This window comes from Fundulus heteroclitus, chromosome 6, assembly GCF_011125445.2.
Source record: "Fundulus heteroclitus isolate FHET01 chromosome 6, MU-UCD_Fhet_4.1, whole genome shotgun sequence".
Classification (NCBI taxonomy): domain Eukaryota; kingdom Metazoa; phylum Chordata; class Actinopteri; order Cyprinodontiformes; family Fundulidae; genus Fundulus; species Fundulus heteroclitus.
The window spans coordinates 27,732,606-27,750,998 of record NC_046366.1 but is presented as its reverse complement, the minus strand read 5'-3'; the positions used below and the strand labels follow the sequence as shown (position 1 = coordinate 27,750,998).

The following is an 18,393-nucleotide window of genomic DNA, read 5'->3' as shown; positions in this document are numbered from 1 at the left end:
CAATCTCATACTGAGTTACACTTTAAAGGGGACATATTGTGATTTTCAACGCCTTCCATTTCACATTTAAATCGTTCAGTTGTGGTCTAAAGTGGAACAGCAATGCTTTGGTTTGAGTTCCTCGTTATTGTTGCCCCACAGCCCGGCTTTTTACCCCTGTTCGAAATGCGTCTGAGAACAACTTCTTTTGGTGCTGTCTCTTTAAAGGCAAAACAGGCCCTTCAGACCCCGCCCTCCCATCCTGGTCGCATCCCGTTCGGCCATTTTTGTAGCATGCTAGGCGACATTGTAATGAATTTTGTGCAGGTTAATGCAGGGTTCCTACAGCATAAGGCAAGTTAAATTCAAGACTTTTTAATGCCACTTGAAATAAAATGTTAAGACCAAATTCACGATAAACAACTGGTTGCGACAACTTTACCCAAATGTTTATTTTAACATAAACCATTACTTTCTGGCCCAGTAGACATGTTTAAAATTTTGAAAAACATTTCATATAGGAAGAAAACTAAAAAACACAAATTACAGATATATTTTTAACAACTACTGAACTGAATTCACAAACTTTGTTTTGTTCCCTACTAAAATAAACTATAAATCAGTTTTAAAAACCACAACATAACCAGTGCCAACTCTTTTTCCCAGTTATGGTCCGGTTTTTATTGGTTCCGTTATTGGGACGGAACCAATAATGGTTACATTGAGCCGTTCAGTATATTTAAAAAAATATAATTGTGTCAATTATTTTACTGTTTGGTAAGGATTACAAAAATAAAATCCTATTTATGACCTGGTAACAATTTTAAGACCTAAGAAAAACTGATTTAAGACATTTTAATGCCAATTAAGGCCTTAGTTTTAAGTTACAGAATTCAATGCCTTTTAAGACATTTTAAGGATCCGCGGGAACCCTAACCTGACAACAGCCAGCTGCATGTCTCGCTCCGCCTAGCTTCACTCACATACATCTGGGACACCGCCATAGGCATTGCCTTTACTGAAGGCTGGGCCTTATCAAAACTCCTTGCATATGATTGGATAAGCCACTTGTCTGTCATCTTTATCGACGTGCTATTTCAACCACTCACACCGAAGCTAAACCGTGACGCTGATGAGACCGACGCCGGAAAAAAAAAACTTTTTTTTTTTTTATGTGTTTGCGGGTCTAGTGCAGGGTTTCCCGCAGCGCTATCTTGGCGAGGCGGCCGCGGAAAACGTGTCGTCCACCCCCCCCCCTCCGCTCCGCGAGCCGGTCCGGGGAAAACGTGTCGTCCGCCCACCCGCTCCGCGAGTCGGTCCGCCTCACATAAGCAAATTCCTGCGGGAAACACTGTAGTGGCAAGCGTTTTATTGACAGTGAGCTGACAGGAAGAGGGGGGAAGACAGGCGGCAAAGCGCCGCGGGTCGGAGTCGATCCCGGGCCGACCGCGTTGAGGACTAAAGGTCTCCTAATATGGTTCATGCTAACTGCTAACGGTTAGCGGCTAACCGCTCGTTAGCGGCTAACCGCTTGCCAAATCTGGTCGGGAGAAGGGCGAAAACATCATTTCCACCAACAAAAGCCTTCAGAGCCGTTCTCTGATGTTCTTTTAATGAAACAATATCAGATAGATTGGACAACACGGAAGAAATAGCAGCATCAATGCTAACGCTTGCTTCCTCGATGCGAGCCGCCATTGTTGTTGGAATCTCACGGTGGCTTCTCCACTACGTCACATCCATGAAACACCCGCCCTGCGTCCTGATTGGCCAGACCAAAAATTTGGTTGGGGAAATCACTTTGAATGAGCCGTGTCCCAGATGTATGTGAGTGGAGCTAGGCGGAGCGATACATGCAGCTGGCTGTTGTCAGGTTACGGGAACCCTGCCAACAACAGAACATTTTGACTTATCCAATTGTAGCTTTGGCATCCTTGAGCTTGGACTATAAAATCGTTGCAAGAAATAAAAATGTTGGATTTGCGGAATTGGTAAGCCGAAAGTCAATGGCCTTTAGGAGTTCCGCAGCAGATACTGTGACGTAATTGTTCATAAAAACGTAATAGAGAATAGAGAAAACTGAACGGCTTGAAAAATATGATCCAAACAAAACAAAGATATCTCTCTTGGGGAGGAATTGGCATGCTTTGTGTGGTAGTGCTGTGTCGTTCATGAACGATCCGTTCAAATGAACAAATCATTTGAGTGAACAAATTCAATCAAATCATCACATTAACCCATTTGTTCGTGTCCATTGTGTAAACTGAATTCTTCTTACAGAGAATCCCGGGCTCATGAACAGCATGACAGAAATCTGTAGAAATTAATGGAATCACATAATGGCTGCCTACAATTTAAAAGTACAACAGAAGAAGAAAATGTCAAAAATGGCGGAGAGTGGAGGGCAGTTTGTGCTGCAGACTCTTCTGAATAAGACCAAATCTACTGGTTTTATAATTCAAAGTCACCTTAAGCAATAGTTGAACCTCTTGGTCTGTCCATAGGAAAATGTTTATTAGCTTTGGCGGCTTTTTGGCGGAAAGTGTTTGTACACATCCACATTTTGAGTTTCAAAGAACACAGTGCCAACTAGTGGTGTGGGGGAGGAAATTACACCGTTTTTCTACAGTTGCATGTAAACAGAGAGTGTAATTAGAACATTGTCATGTAAATGTGGTGATAGAAATGAGGAAAGAAATTCTGCCTTCAATGGATCATTGTTGTGTAAACATGGTCTTAGTGAGAGACACACGGCCTCCTCCAGCACAGCAGTAGTAGTAGTAGTAGCTTGGCAGATAGACACTAGCTACCTTTACTTGGACAAAAGTAATCGGAATAAAGGGCCTATCAGATTATGTCATGCAAACAAGCCAATCGCAATATTGTGATCGGATGAAGCTCAACCAGAATGAAATTGTATTCCGAATGAAAGGAGTGGTTTATGCCGACTGATAATCCGATCAACATGCATGTAAACACTCGTCAGGCTCAAGTTATTTTGAACGTGGCAAACTGACCTGAGTACGCATGTGCGTCCGACGTAAAGGTGACGCATTTCCGCTTTGGTGACTGGAGGAAATACGCCGGAAAGCAAAACTGTCGGGACCCCTGATAAAACCTTTCTATTCGAAACATTAAATGAGCTGAAAATTGTTATTCATTCAGTAACGTTTCAAGTGTAATTAGATTCTCAGGAAAGTCCAGCTTGGGCACTTGGAAGACAAATTAACTTGTACAATACTGTTTTGTTTGCTATTTTTCGTTGTTCAGCAAAGATGGAAGTTCTTCTTCTGTGTCTTTTTTTTTTTCCTTTAGGGGAATTTGATAACTGCGCGTGTGAGAGTGGTTCTATTCTGAATAAAGCCTGGTACATATACACGCACATTATGATCGGATTGATTGGGAGCATGTAAACGGTACAATACGAATGTGTTTTTTATTTTTTTGTAATCCGAATACATTTTAATTCGAACGTGAAATTTTGTGCACGTAAACAAAGCTACTAGCAAGTTTTTCATGGAGGCAACCCACATACCCAACACTGCTCGTCAACCCACCGAAGCATTTTTCTTACAAGTATGGCCCCGTTAAAGGGGAAACAAACAGGTTTCCCGACGGTATAGAATTTACTGCCAATCAGCACTGTTGCAACTAGGAAACAATCACCCAAATAGAAGAGAACAAACATATCCTTTATTGTCCGACAGTGGGGAACTCAACAAGAGATGAGAACGAGAGTGTACAGTAAAGAACGAACAAGTTAAATATGTACAAATGGAGCGGAGTAATTTATGGCACGGGGTTCGGTCTGTGGACAAAGACAGCTCCAGTCATATCTATTTCGAGAGATGTGATTGGGTTAGACTGAATTATGTGTGGAATGTAACAGAGAATCTTTAAAGTCAGTTACATCTGTGAAGTTGAGCCTTACAAAATTGCAGGAAATAAATGTACACACACGGTCACATTATAACCTCAAACTTAAATGTATCCTAGTCAGACTTTTGGTGATATAACAATGCAACATTGCACATACTTTTGAAGTGGAAAGAAAATGGTACATGGGCTTAAAATTTTTTTGGAAAAACAAAACTATGCTGGTGCATGATGCTACCACCGACACATTTCACCATGCAATGTTACATCTTCAGCCACACAGTATTTTGCATGTAGGGCAATTTAGGGGGTGCCTAGTTACGCTAATCAGTATGAGTTTTTAACCATTTGAGGAAACTAGACGCACTGGTAAGACATGCAAACTACGATTTGGACTTAAACCTTCTTGCTGTGAGAAAACAGTTGTAACCACCAAGAGAAAAAAAAAAGAACTGCACAGAAATAATGCAATCAGGGGGCAAAGTGTTGAATTAGACTAAGTAGTCAATGCGACTCTCTGGAAGCAAAATGCTGCCAACAGGGAGGTGAAAATCCAATTTTTCCAAACAATAGTCTGCTTTAGACAACAGCGGGTGTGCGGTGCAGTTTCTTTTGACTTGAAATATGGTTACCGTATGTGTTTTAAAGATGGGATCAAGACCTAATGACAAGGCAACTGCATTTGCAAATTCAATTTATGATCCGATTTTCTCTAAGGTGAGCCGTTAACATTCAAACCTTAAAAACAGCTCGGGTCTGGGACAAAACTAAAAATGGAACAGAATTACTAACTTCCTAAGATTTGAGAGGTTTGGTCCAAACAGACTTTTAGTGGCCTGAATAATGGCTGAAAAACATAGTTTCTCTTGAAACACAAACGCTTGATCAGTTATAAACATAATTTACAGATCTGTCAGGAGAAAGAAATGCTTCAAGAAAAACTGATATTTTTTTAGACACAGAAAAGCTTTTGTTTATTACAAAAATTCTCAAGAGGTTAAATTAATGTGTTTAAAATACATTTTCTAACAAAAAAATACCAACATTGCCCAATTACAGACCCTCATTATAATAATTTAGTTACTTTGTGGCATCACTGGGATTTTTAAATCTGTGATAATATAACAAGTCACCGGCATTGATTTGCCTTCTCATGACAAAAGTTTTTAAAAACTTACAGAATCAGTTTTTTTTTTTTCATAAATTATTTAGATATCTGAAATGTGAGATTTTACCAGTCTAGTTTAAATTTAATGTAATACTCTAGGTGTTAAACTTAGCTGTTGGGTGTCTGTTTATATATACAAATATTATATAAATCGACAGAATTTTTTCCTATTTTTTTATGAATATCATTATCTTGAGATTATTATCATTATCTTCAACCAGAGGGAAATAATAAAACAGGAAATTAAGAAGGTATTTTAACATGAGGGAATTAAAAATAAAAATTAAACTGCAATAGTGGGAAAAAATGGATTCTGAATGGGAGTTAATGGAACAAATTATGCCAAAAAGGACAGAAACTGTTCTCATGACTTTAAAACAACATATAAAAATTGAAGAAAAAGACGAAACATAAAGATAAAAATGTCCAACCCGCTCAGATTTTCCACCGGTTGCACCGACACGACCAAAGTTCTGCAAACATAACATCAGAAGCCACAAAAAAAAAAAGCCAAGGGACGCAGGAGAGCTAGCAGTATTTATCTCACGGCCTCATGCGTTTCAAACACAGGTGGTTAGCGCATGAGCATTACTGCAGGAGAAAATAAACATCTGCTGGTCTCCGTTTGATATGACCGTGTTTGTGTGGACGTGAAATCACAGGAGCAAGCCTTAATTAGAGTGCGGGCCGTTTCCTTTTGAGGGCTTTAGGGTGTCGCCTCCCGCCACACGGTGGGAGCTCGCTCACTCCTCTGACTTTTTCCTCCAACTAATTGCTTCCATGAGCAGCGGATTATGCCGACACACCTCCAGACGCGAGCAGTACATCTTAAGATATTCTCCTCCTGCAGACGCAGACTCCCTGAGCGGTGACAGGGACCTGGGCCTGCTATGCAGAAAGGCTTAGTGTAATAACAAACACAGCGAATCTGCTGCTCTGCAGCCTCTTATTATGTGTAGCAGGGCTGGAACAACAAGCTCAACCACAACAACACTGTTTTAGATCATACAGAGTCCAAAAAAAAAACACAACACAGACGAAAGCAAGTTAAGCTTTTTAAGCACTGCTTCATACCTGTAGCTGCTGCAGCTTTAACAACAAGTGCATAAACACCCCAATCTGTGCAGCCGAAGTAGGCCCCTAACATCCGCTCTCCACCTGTAACTCAGGTAAAACCCCTGGCCCCTGGTTTGAAAACCGATGGGCAAAAACACTTTAATTTGAAATTTAGACACACTTACTTTGTCAGCATGTTGCGCCGACATGCGAGTCTCTGCTGAACGTCAGCTATAACTAACAGCGGTAAATTTAACGCGAGTAGCAAATTAATCTAATTTATTAAGGGTTAATCATGTCTTGCCGTCGTTGCTCTCCGTTTCGGCAGAGACAGACGACCATCAATTGAACTGGGCATTAATCATTTAGCTTGGGTTTGAAACGCGCTCTAAACCTTGGTTTTACATGTTTCATGTGAACAACTACGATGAATGTATCTACAGTTAATCAAAACAAAAAAAGACTATTTTAATAAGAAAAAACAACGAATGGTCAGACAAAATTAAAACAATTCTTTAACTAAAGACTTGGTAATTAATTATTTGCATTTAAAGCCATTTTATGATGGCAGATACCCATTTGTACCTTAGTTTATTAGTTTAAGCAAGAATGTTGTGGCTTTGATTTCATTTAGTGGTTCATCCAACCATCCAGATCCAGATGTAGTTCAATTTAAAATGTCTCCAGAAAGGCAAACCAGCAGTTTTACACTTTACAGGCCGCCTTACCCTGCAACAAACTGGAGAAATAAATGAAATACTTGTCATTAAAATGTTCAAAAGTGTTTAACCCATCTTTTTCACTCTGTACAATCGCAAGGTTTTAGTGGAATTGCAATAATAAAACACTCTGTATGAACTTATTTTTGTCAGTGTCTCGGCCGCCCAGTCTCAACGTGGCATAAAAAGGCAATCAAGTAAAAAAAAACAAAAGACAAGAAAAACCTTCTCGATGCACGCTGGCATAACGACGCCAACAGCTGTTCAGCTGTTTTATTTCCCCTCTCATTGGTTCACTGATAATCTGTGGCCTTAGATTTTAAACGTTGGAGCTCTGCGGTAGTAATCATCTGTGAAGTTTACCCTTCTACAGCAGAGTTGAAATTACTCACGCTGTCCAGGATTGTTTCTTCACATTATAGTCTCATTACACGGCGCTGCGCTCCATCAGCCACGGGCCAAACGAACGATGGCGGGAAGCGCTATTTAGCTCTGCGTTCTCTTGCAGTTGGACGTCTCATATTTGCTCGGTTCAACACCAGCTCCGATGGCACGCTCTGATTAAAACTGTTATTTCTTGTGATGAATTACACTTGAAATTAATGCGTTAAAGTCTGAACCCTACAAGATGTAAATGGACTTTAGCTCCAGAGTCGTTTTATCCCTCCATCCATCCATCCATCATCCTCCGTTTATCTGAGATCGGGTCACAGGGGCAACAGGTCCAGGAAAGAAACCTAGAGATCTTTCTCCCCAGCGACATCCATCCTGGGGAGAAACATGCTTGATTTGACTGAATCCATTCATCCAAGACTCTCTATTAACATTTACTATCCCAGATTTAGCTGCAAAGCCAAACTCTTTATTGAGCAAATGGATATTTAAAGCCAAAAAAAAAGGCTTGTTTATTCCGGAAGTGTAATTTGTGTCTTATACGAAGCAAAAGATGGAGGTCAAAGAGACCGCCAGCACTAACCTAAGGCTGTATTCATATCAGGAAGTCCTTTGGTCCGCTTATTTGGTCCGGATCAAAGTCTGACTTTTATTCTTTTATTAATTTGGTGCGGTTTGCTTTTACATTGCACTATTTGCAAGTTAACTATAGCTTGTAAAAAAAGCCACAGGTGTGAAGATCCTTGCTCCCATTGGACAGAAATAACTAGGGGGTGGGACGTACCACAGACCAGGAAACGGAGGAAATCTAACATGGAAGTCCTGCGTGCGACACCTCTGTTTTGCATATCTGTGCTGTTTTCACAGCTGCTAAAATCAAGAGTCAAGAGCAGGGGCGGTTCTAGACAGGGGCCAACAGGGGCCCATGCCCCTGTAGAAATGGTACTGGCCTCTGTTATGGCACCTGTACTAAAGACATGATATTAAATACACTTCTCATAATTATTTGCAATGGCAAAAACACCATAACTGATTGGTCATATTGACCAATATTATTATTATTTTTTTACCTATACAGTTTTACTGTACTTAAAAAGAATTTAAAACTTAAGATGTTTCACGTTTAGCTTTAGCTGTATTGAGCTGGGGGCAAAGTATTCAACTGCTAGATCAGGGGTCTGAAAACTGCAGTTCCAGAGCCACAAGTGGCTCACTTAATATTTTTCCACAGTTAAATATTGCCATTTTATTGTTGTTTTTTTTATTTTTTTGTTCTGTGCCCCTGTGAAAAAACAATGGCCCCACCTTGGCCCCCCTGGTAAATTTGGTCTAGAACCGCCACTGGTCAAGAGCGAATCATTCAACGCAGGTTCCAAGACATTTTATTTCTAATTTCGGCACAGCGTCGGAGAACGAGCCCTGCAAACTGAAGGAGTGCCGCAGCTTTCTGCCATCAGTGTTGCTAAGTAATAAGTATGATTTCAGCACAGCGTTAACTGCTACGGTGGCCTATGAAGCCCAAAAAGATGCTTTTCTGGTTTCTGTAGCCGGCTCGGGTTGAAGTTGTTTCGTATTCACACCAGAAGCGTACATCCCCAAAAAAGGTCCGGACCAAAGGGAGGGAAAGAACTCTGGTGGCGTTTAAATGTGGCAGGAGTGATTAAACCCTAAAACAGCAAAAATGACTGTGACTCTTTTTCAGAGTAGTTTTGTTTTCCCAAACAAAAACACGCGGCTTTCATCGTTCAGACGCCAGTTCTCTCCCAGCGCGACATGCATTCACAAACATCTTGATAAAAGTAAATTCTCGCAAAAGGGACAAACGATCCAAAGGAAACGTTTATTGGATCGATATCTGCGCAGAGAGCTGATAGTCAACGAAAAAAAGGTTTGCCAAGTGTCCAGCTATATAAGCGAATCTCCCTTCTTCACAGTTGGGCGTCTCAGTGAGATAAGCGCGCGCGGACATTTATGACACGTCCCAGCCGGCAGAACAGAGCTCAGTCAGCAGAATGATTATTTCCACAAAAGACCGACAGCATGTGATCTCTGGACTCTACTTAGCTTATGCGGTTGCTTATGTCTTCACTTTTTTCTGCTGCGTTCAAGTCTGTACTCATCTGAGCCATGCAACCCTTGCCCTGGACTTTTGTAGCCTTGTATCCTCAAAAACACAATTATGCATCCGCTGCATCGGAGAATATTATGTTCCCCTGGTTAAAGGCTAATTAGACAAGGATACTGTACAAATGAATAAATCCGATTTTGTGACATTTGGGCCATTTAGCCGGAAAGGAAAAAAATGCATACATTTCCGGAGATTTCACTCTCCAAATGTCTGGAGTTTATGTGAGCTTGTGGAAATGGGCAACGATGAGTTACCCTATGAACCTCATTAGAGTGATCTAATTTGCACTGCAGCAGACATAAGCCCTCAGCTGCCACCTGGTCAAAAACACAATTATACGGGAGCGCGTTTCTGACGCTTCCCAAACAAATAACCCGCATGATCTAATTTAGAGGAGGAGAAACGTCCAGGGCAGCGATCCCCGAGGATCACTCCAGACTTTGTGAAAGTTATTACAACTCTTTATTTGTTTGTATCCTCACAGAGGGTCAATTTAGTGGGTTTCATGAGACATAGCTCCAACCTTAAAGCAAAAACTTTGAAGCGTTTGGATTTGTTAGTAGGGTTTTTACTTTCCAAGCTGTGAATGCAATACTGGTAGTTAGGACTGATTCGTTTTGAGGCAAATTGCGGGTGATAAATCCCCCTTTTTGAAGTTTTCTGGCTTCGACTCTCAGAAACAAAAAACATTATTCCCCCCCACTGTCCGGCTCAGCTCTGCTTCCAAAAGGCTGCGGGTCAGGCCACGTGCAAGCCAAATTAGAGCCTGATTTCAGTGCCTCAAACCGGGCCAAAGCTTCCAAATCAACCCCCTACCTCCAGCTCGCCGTCATCAAATCAAACCTCGCTGTATTAGAAAAGCCTTTCCAGCATTTTGTACCCTTTTGCCAAGAGCCAATGTCACATCCAGCGCCGCAGATTAATTCAAGCTGGTCACAGGCACGCCCTGCTCACGTGTAGCTGGTAGGAAGCGTATCTTATCAGGGGCAGTCGTAAATCTGGCGTTTATTTGTAACCTTTGCAAAGCTGGAAAGGTAATTATTATCTCCCTTCAGATAAAACGGTAAAGGAGGAGATATAAAGCAGCATCAGCGTATGCCTTCCTGATTAGCAAGGTGTGGGGAACGCAAAATGCAAATGATAAATCTCCATCTAAGCACGTGAAAAGCACGTGTATGCCTTTAAATAATGCATGTCTCTAGTTGTACTCGCAAGTTTGAGTTTCTGAGCGACAAGGAAAACAAATCCTACACTTTTCCAGACTACATAAGGACTTTGCATACAGATAAATTAAATTATACTGAATTTAAGGCCAAATGGTGACACCTTGCCACTGCTTTCCTTATTGTCCGACAAGAAATTTAACATTTCAGATGCTGGAATGGAGCATTTTTCTAAATATGATGATACTAAAGTGGGATTTAAAATGCCATTATGCATCTACATGCATTTCATTCACTCCAATTTTATTTTATTTTTTAATTTGCAATCGTCTTTGCTTTGCCTTCTACAGACAGCAGGAACAATGATGTAAAATCCCGCGACAGAAATTCACCAATAAGTCAACCGCATCACTTTAAAGGAAAAATTAGCTAATGTTCTACATAGAAGCCCCCCAAATGGTCTAAATGTTGTGAAATTAAGTCTTTACGTCACCGAAATGAGGCTTTTTGTATTGTCTGTGAGGTGCAATGTTTTTCCTATCAGAGGAAAGAAATTAGCAGAGAATAAAGAGAAAAAGTTCATCTAAACACATATTTTAGTTCAACACAATATTCAAGGAGTTGAAAGGTTGATCTCCTAATGGCCTCCACCCTAACTGCTCAAACTATGCTAGTTCTTCATTACCTGGTGGCTCATATAGATCCTTCCTTCCATTTTCAGACTGAATTTAGGAATTCCCGGCTGCTCGACCATAATTACAGCCTTCCTGTGTTGCACTGGACCAGCTTGGAAAAAGCACGCCAGAAACATGGTCGCCCGCAACGTCTTCTTCAACTTAAAGCAAGAGTTGCATAATTTATGACATAGGAATATCCTTTCTGGTGTGTCTTGCACATAAAGTCGATTTTCAGCTTTAATTAGAAGGGTTGTGTTACTAGAACATAAAGTCTGGCCATATGCAGAAACCACAACGTTGTGTAACTTTTTGTTTACCCAGCTCTTCAAAAGGCTCGAAAACTTTTATTTTTAATATGCTTTTCATATCATATGCTTTTTTTTTTCTGCTCGTACAAAGAGAGACGCCTCTGGGTTTGATTTCTAAAAGGCTTCCAAGAAACTGAAACCAAACAGGACCTTTGAAGAGGCTCAGGCCGACTCCATATGGCGAACTGATTACGCGGTCACGGTCAATCAAAACAGCACGAACCTGAGAAATAATATTTTATGACGGTTGTCCTTAGAGGGTGAAAGAACAGAAATGTCTGCTTGCCTTCGCTGCTTGTTTTACACCACAGCAGACATTAAGCTTTTCTAAAATTCCAATTTTATGATGGTATCTCTACAAAAAAACAAAAAAACAATCGAAATCTAAATTGATTTGCATTAATAGTCATTCTGCTTGAACCTTTCCCCCAATTTGTTTCGTGTTAGACAAAACCTTGAATGCATTTTGTTGCGACTTTGACGTGACAGACCAACACCAAGTAGTGAATAATTATCAAGTGGGGGAAACGGGATTAGGAGTGGGCGATATGGACTTTGAATTTTATCACGATATGTCGTGGGACTATGGTGGTAACAGTAAAAGTGATAAAACACTATAACCAGTTTCTTGTAGTCTGTTAAGGTAACTTTGTGGCTGTGGCTTCATGTCAATTATAGCCCCATAAATACAAATACTGTCCTAAAAACACATTTAATAATGTAACATATATTAAAACAATATCCGAAATATGTTTCATCAGGAGACAAGTTACATAAATATGTGATTTTTATCACTAAACTGGAACACAGTAACACCATATAATGATATTTTTGAATTTATGGACATCTATTGATGCTCTGAAGAAACCAACAGTGGAGTAAATAGCTAGAATACCAACCCTGGTAATACTGACAGTTTATGAGATTTTCAGATGTTACTAATCGGATTTTATTGTTGTCATGGTAAAAATAAGATAAAAAAAGAAATTGTATACGATAACGTAAAGGCCCAGCCCTAAACAGGATATGCAGTTTTCAACAGTTTCCACAAACAGAAATTCAAAACATACGGTGCATGTTTGTATTTAGCCCCTTTACTTTGATACCCCGAAAAAAAAGCAAACGCAATCAGTTTCCTTCAGAAAAGTCACCCATTATTTAATCTGATGACCAAGGAACACAGCAGACATGAAGAGGATTAGTTAATAAAGAAGATTAGTTAATAGCATCCAAAGCTTTCAACGTCTTGCAGAGCATTTTTCAATCCAGTTTCCATCATCTGGAAATGGAAAAGGCACAGCACAACAAATCTACCAGGATCTGGGCAAACCTAGAGGCCAGGCAAGGAGAGCAATAATCAACGACACAGCCAAAAGGCCCATGGTGACCCTGGAGGAGCTCCAGAGACACGTAGCTCAGGTAGGAGCTCACAACTCTGGTCTCTATAGACTACTGATAGGAAAGGAGTCATTGAAGGTTACGAGTAGTAGCCATTTCCCACAAGGCAACTTAACTTTTTAGACTGCATGCAAAGTGCTAACATTGATCCCAAAACATGGTGGCGGTAGCATCATGCTGAGCCGTGGGGATGGTTTTCTTTGGCAGGGACAGGGAAGCTGGTCAGCGTTAATGTGGAAGTGGATAAACCTAAATACAGAGCAATTCTGGAGAAAAAAAAAACAAAAAAACTTTTAGAGGCTCCGAAAGACTTGAGACTGAGCCAGAGGTTCACTTTCTGACTAGCTGGATACACCCAGAGCTCTAATATTGTATTTAGATCAAAGCCTATTCAGTAGTTACAATGGCCCAGTCAAAGTCCAGACCTAGATCCACATGAGAATCTCTGGCAAGACTTGTTTCACTTTAAAAAAAAAAAACACTAAACAAACACTAATGCCACAGATCAAGGAAAGCGGAAACCATCCCCACTCCCTCCTGAGGTCAGACAGAAAGCACCGGTTATCATTGTGCGATTCTGACTCTCCATTCAGGCAGAAGGACAACACAGAACAGTCCACACAGAAAAGAGGCTGACCTCCTTTCCAACACGCAGCCCATCAAACATTCAAACAACAGACATCTCCATAAAGAAGCCAAAACGTAACCGTTATACCAAAGGGACACGTTGCCCCCACTTTCCGCACAGAAAATCAAGACCGTAAAGTTATCAGTTCCCAGCTGTACGAAACACCCAGAAATGAATCAGGCGAGACAGACTCCAGATTGGCCGGATGTGGCGAACATTGTGCTGCGTTTCCTTTACGGCACGCTCAGGACGCCGGGCGGCTATCTCCAGCTCTGATAGTTTATAAACCGATAGAAATACAGCGAGCACAGGCTTACAGAACAGACTACACGTGTTATTTATGCGGCTCCTCTGGGTAACTCTCTGTTCTGCTCACATGCGGCCTCACTGACCCATTTTCTGGACTTTGTCAACGGAAGCTGACAGAGTAAAAGTCCAGGCTGTCTCTTCCCTGCATGCATCCATCAGTCTACAACCCAAACTAACACAAACGTCCCCGTTACTAACGGGCAGCCAGCTACCAGCGCGGCTCACACGAACAGGCAAGAGCGAACGCGCCGCCTGCAGCCGGAGAACATTTCCAGTCTCAGGGACTTTGTCCCGGCCTTATCTCCCCGGCTCTGTACGTCCATTATCAGGATTCAACCTTGGTGACCCGGTAAAGCGTTTCTGGCTAAGAAAGCGGCAGCACGGCACCACAAACAGACCCAAACTTTAGACTGTTTAAAATGATAAATAATATTAAAGATGGTTTCCAGTGCGCTGGAAGAAATATTTGATTTCTTACGGAGCTCTTCTGGTTTTGTCACACTTAACTTTTTCAGATGATTAATCAGACAAAAGTAACCCGAGTAAATGCAAATCATTTTCAAATGATTTACTTTTTAGGAGATGATTTATATTTTTTTCGCATAGCTGCCTTATTTTAATCATGTTGGGGGTATTTAGGAACATAAACGGCATGTTTAAGGTCACGCCACAGCATGTCAATCGGATTAAAATCCAAACTTTGTCTAGGTCACTTCACAACCTTAATGTTTTTCATTTTTGGGTTTTGGGCTAGGGCTGGGCAATATATCAAGCTTTGTTGACCAGCCCTAATCAGAAGCATATTTACCGTTTTACATTTTTTCCAAAAGATTTGGAATTAAAGGAACTTTACAGCCGGACAAGCACTGATTTGACATTGCCTTGCAAAAGTATGAGCTTTTACAAATTTGGTCCCATTCCTGTTTTTCTGTTGGGTTTTATATGAAAGACCAACATAAAGCAGTGCATCATTGAGATACAGGGTTTTTTCAATTTTACAAATAAAAATCTGAAAAGTGTGGCATATATATATATATATATATATATATATATATATATATATATATATATATATATATATATATATATATATATATGGCCACAGTTGGAAAGGCTTAGGACTGTTCCATGTTTTCTCCAGATGTGGTTTGCTGGAGCGCCAAACCCTTGGACATGGCTTTGTCACCCTTTCCGGTGTGAGTGCTGCACGAGATGAGGCTTTGTGACCTTTTAGCCTACTTCTTGTTGTCAGACAGGTTCTATCCCATAGATTTCTCGTTTTGTATGCACATGGTGCATACAAAATGACAATAAAGTTTGTCTAAGTCTATCCTGGGTTGGGGCAGGTCTCCCATAGGGACCGTTTTTTTTCCTCCTTAAATAGGTGAAACCAATATTCTGTATTTACTCAGGTTAACTTTGACAGGCATTTGAATTTGTTTGATAACTTCAAACATGTAAGAGCAACAGCAAAGAAATCTCCAAAGGGCCCAAATCCTTTTTACACTGGGACCCTGCATATCCAAAGCGAGTTAGATTGACTTTCTAGAAGAAAACAAAATAAAACATCTGGCCTCCAGCTTCAAATTTCTGAGCATCCCCCTTCTTTGATGTGTTTCTATTCATAGTCAATTTCAAAAAGGAAACCCACGCTGTGACAACTTCCCATTTCCGAACGGTCTGCGTGTGCCCAGCACAGATTCTCGTTTATATCAGGTGATTGTGTGCGCAGCCAGGAAGCCAAGGACTTTTCTAAGTGCTTTCTCAGCAGCTATGAAAAGAAGAGAGTTAAGAAACCTCCTGAGAGCAGAAATCAGCTGATGAAGGCACACGGACGTCACAATCAGCACTTTTAAGGACACTTCAACGTGTCGTGGACTTTAACAGTCCAAGGACTGTTTCACTTTTAGTTACTGACTAAAAAGTTTTCTTCAGATTCAGAAGTTAGTGCCAAAATAAATGACATTTTTTTAAAATGTCTACAGTCCTCCAATAATATAAATGAGAAATTAAAAATAAATTATTTCCTAATAGAATTAAAGTGACTGTCACCGTTCAGCGTTATCTGTTGCGTGGACTGTGGGACATTCCGTGTCACATTTGTGAATGAACACTTGTTCTCACCGTTTCACGTCCCGTGCCACCAGGAAGACAAGCAGCAGGTCACGTTGCGTGGGTGGTGGTAGTAGTGGTGGTGGTGGGGAAAAAGCCCGACCATTTGCAGCGAGAAGACAAACATGGATCCAGATGTTAATAACCATGACCCGTAAAGTTGCTTTAATTTAAGGGGTTATGCGAAGCTGAAACACGGAACTCAACACTTTACCTGAGTCTGTTCGGGGAAGACGCGAAAATACCACCACCTCCCTCCCCCTGTAAACCAAAAACAACCAGCAGCGTCACCGACCGGAGGGACCGGGAATCCCGATGTGGGGCTCGTCCAAGTCCGGGTGCAAAGGACCCGACACCTGTAAGCGCTCAGTTTTGCTAAACCTCCCCCCGGAGACGGAGCTGTGTGCTAACCCCGCCCACACGCCGCTTGAAACGCCGGACCTGGTAAACACCCACGGAGTCTGGCGTCATCTTCCCGCGCGGCGCCACCTGCCGGCGCCCTGCAGCAGCGCGCGCCTGGAGCCGGTCCGACTGTCACATGACCACTAGGTGGCCACATCAGGCTGGAGCGACACTGGAGTTTAGATTTGCTACTCAAAAATGAGCTTAAAGATGATTATTTGACTGTTTCCTGTGAATGTGCATCCCACTTACTATAAAAAAAGTTTGTTAAGTATCAAACCTGATAACAAAAACATTGTTTTTAATCAGAGGCATATTTGCCGTTCACATTTTCGCAAAAAGATTAGGTATTTGAAGGAGCTTTACAGACGAACAAGCACTGATTTAACTAAATCCAACACAAAAAACAGGAGTTTGGATTTTATATGAAAGTTTTTGAATTTTACAAATAAAAATCTGAACAGTGCGGCAGGCCTTTTTTCAGCCCTTCCTGAGTACAAACTTCTGCAGAATCACTTTTTGATGCAATGACAACCATCGCAGATCAAGATCGAGATGAATCAAATTTAATGGAGAGTGTCCGAGAACAGCAATTTTCAAGTCTGGTCACTGATTTTCAACTAGTTTTACATCTGGACTTTCACTAGAATACTCTGACAAATGAATACACCGATCTAAAACATCTCTTGAACTCTCTGGCTATTTTTTTTTATTTAATTGTTCTCATTGTTGTATTTAACAGTTGTACTGCTAGGTAAACTCAAGTCTCTTGCAGCCTCCAACAGATTTTCCTCCAGGATTGCAACCATCTGGTGCAGAGTTTGCCCGTCTTAGCTGGAGAAAAGCATCTTTTACAGTGTTACTGGTGTGCTCAGGCTGATGTTCTGAGTTAGTTTTCTTTCACGTAGCATTTTGCATGTGTACCAAGAAGTTCAATTTTGGTCTAGACCAAACAAAGCGTCTTGGGATCAACTCAACATGTTTTGAGTTGATCCCTCCTGGCACACCTTAAACGGGTCTTTTTGTGATTTTCTTTTAACAATGGCTTTCTTCTTGCCAGCCTAAAAGGGACAGACTTTAGTAGTGCATGACTAATCGATGTGTCATCATGGAAAAGGGGTTGTGCTCTCGACAGATTCTCCAACCGTAGATGTGGATTTCTGCAGCTCATCTATTGTAATGACTTTTTTTTTTTATCTGGAAGACAATCTATCATTTTCCATCCACTTGACAACTGTATATATGTGGCTTTGTGTTGGTCTATTAAATACACATCTCAATAAAACACATTGTGCTCCAAAGGCATGAACTGTTTTCTGTACTCCACCTTGAGGAAGACAAGTTTAGAACTAAGGGTATTGCTTTTATATGTATTTAAGACAGCAACATCACCATCCTGATAACTAATGTCATCTGATCGGTTGAATAATCTATTAAAATGGTGCCTATTAGATGTTTCTGTGAGGAATGACATGAACACATTTCCATACACCATTTCTTCACTTCTATTTAAATTATGAGTCAAAAACATGTCTGCAAGACATTTTTCTCTCTTGTCTAAACTAATTTTGAATGAGGTTTCATGATCTAATGAAAAATGTGTTTTTATTTAGCTTGATAGAGTTTGGACTTGTATTTCTGGATGCAGTAGAGAACACTACCTTCTGTGACAAAAGGCTTTGAGAAATCCTTCTTAGGTCATTATTTGATTTCCACTACAGTCGTGTCTGTGTTTATAACTTCCCGGGAACCCAATCATAACAGTTGTTTAATGGAGGTTTTAGCCAAGTTCTCTGAGACTTTTCCTGCTCTCCTGAATGTTTTAACAACATTGCGTAACACCCAGTGAGGAAACCCACAGATCTGACACGACAAAGGAACACAAACGATATAACAAATATATGAACCCTTTCTCAATTTGTAAAAAGATTTGAATCCCCTCAGAATGCTCCTTTTATAGACACGACTTGTTGCCCGTTAATGCTCTAGTGTTCTCTAAGGTATTTTCTCTTGTGACTTCTTCCCAAAACATCGTGCAGCATTAAATCCAAACAGAAATATATGGTTTGTGAAAATA

The 18,393-nt window shown here is 40.8% G+C and overlaps 1 protein-coding gene across 1 annotated transcript in view; it reads right to left on the bottom strand.

Annotated features, from left to right (window-relative positions):
• The window catches only part of epb41l3b (erythrocyte membrane protein band 4.1-like 3b), a 75,532-nt gene extending 59,219 nt beyond the window's left edge, over positions 1-16,313 (bottom strand). The window contains exon 1 of the mRNA XM_036138483.1: positions 16,129-16,313. The gene's annotated coding sequence lies outside the window, so the exon portion shown is untranslated. The remainder of the gene's footprint in view (positions 1-16,128) is intronic.
• Positions 16,314-18,393: the final 2,080 nt, after the last annotated feature.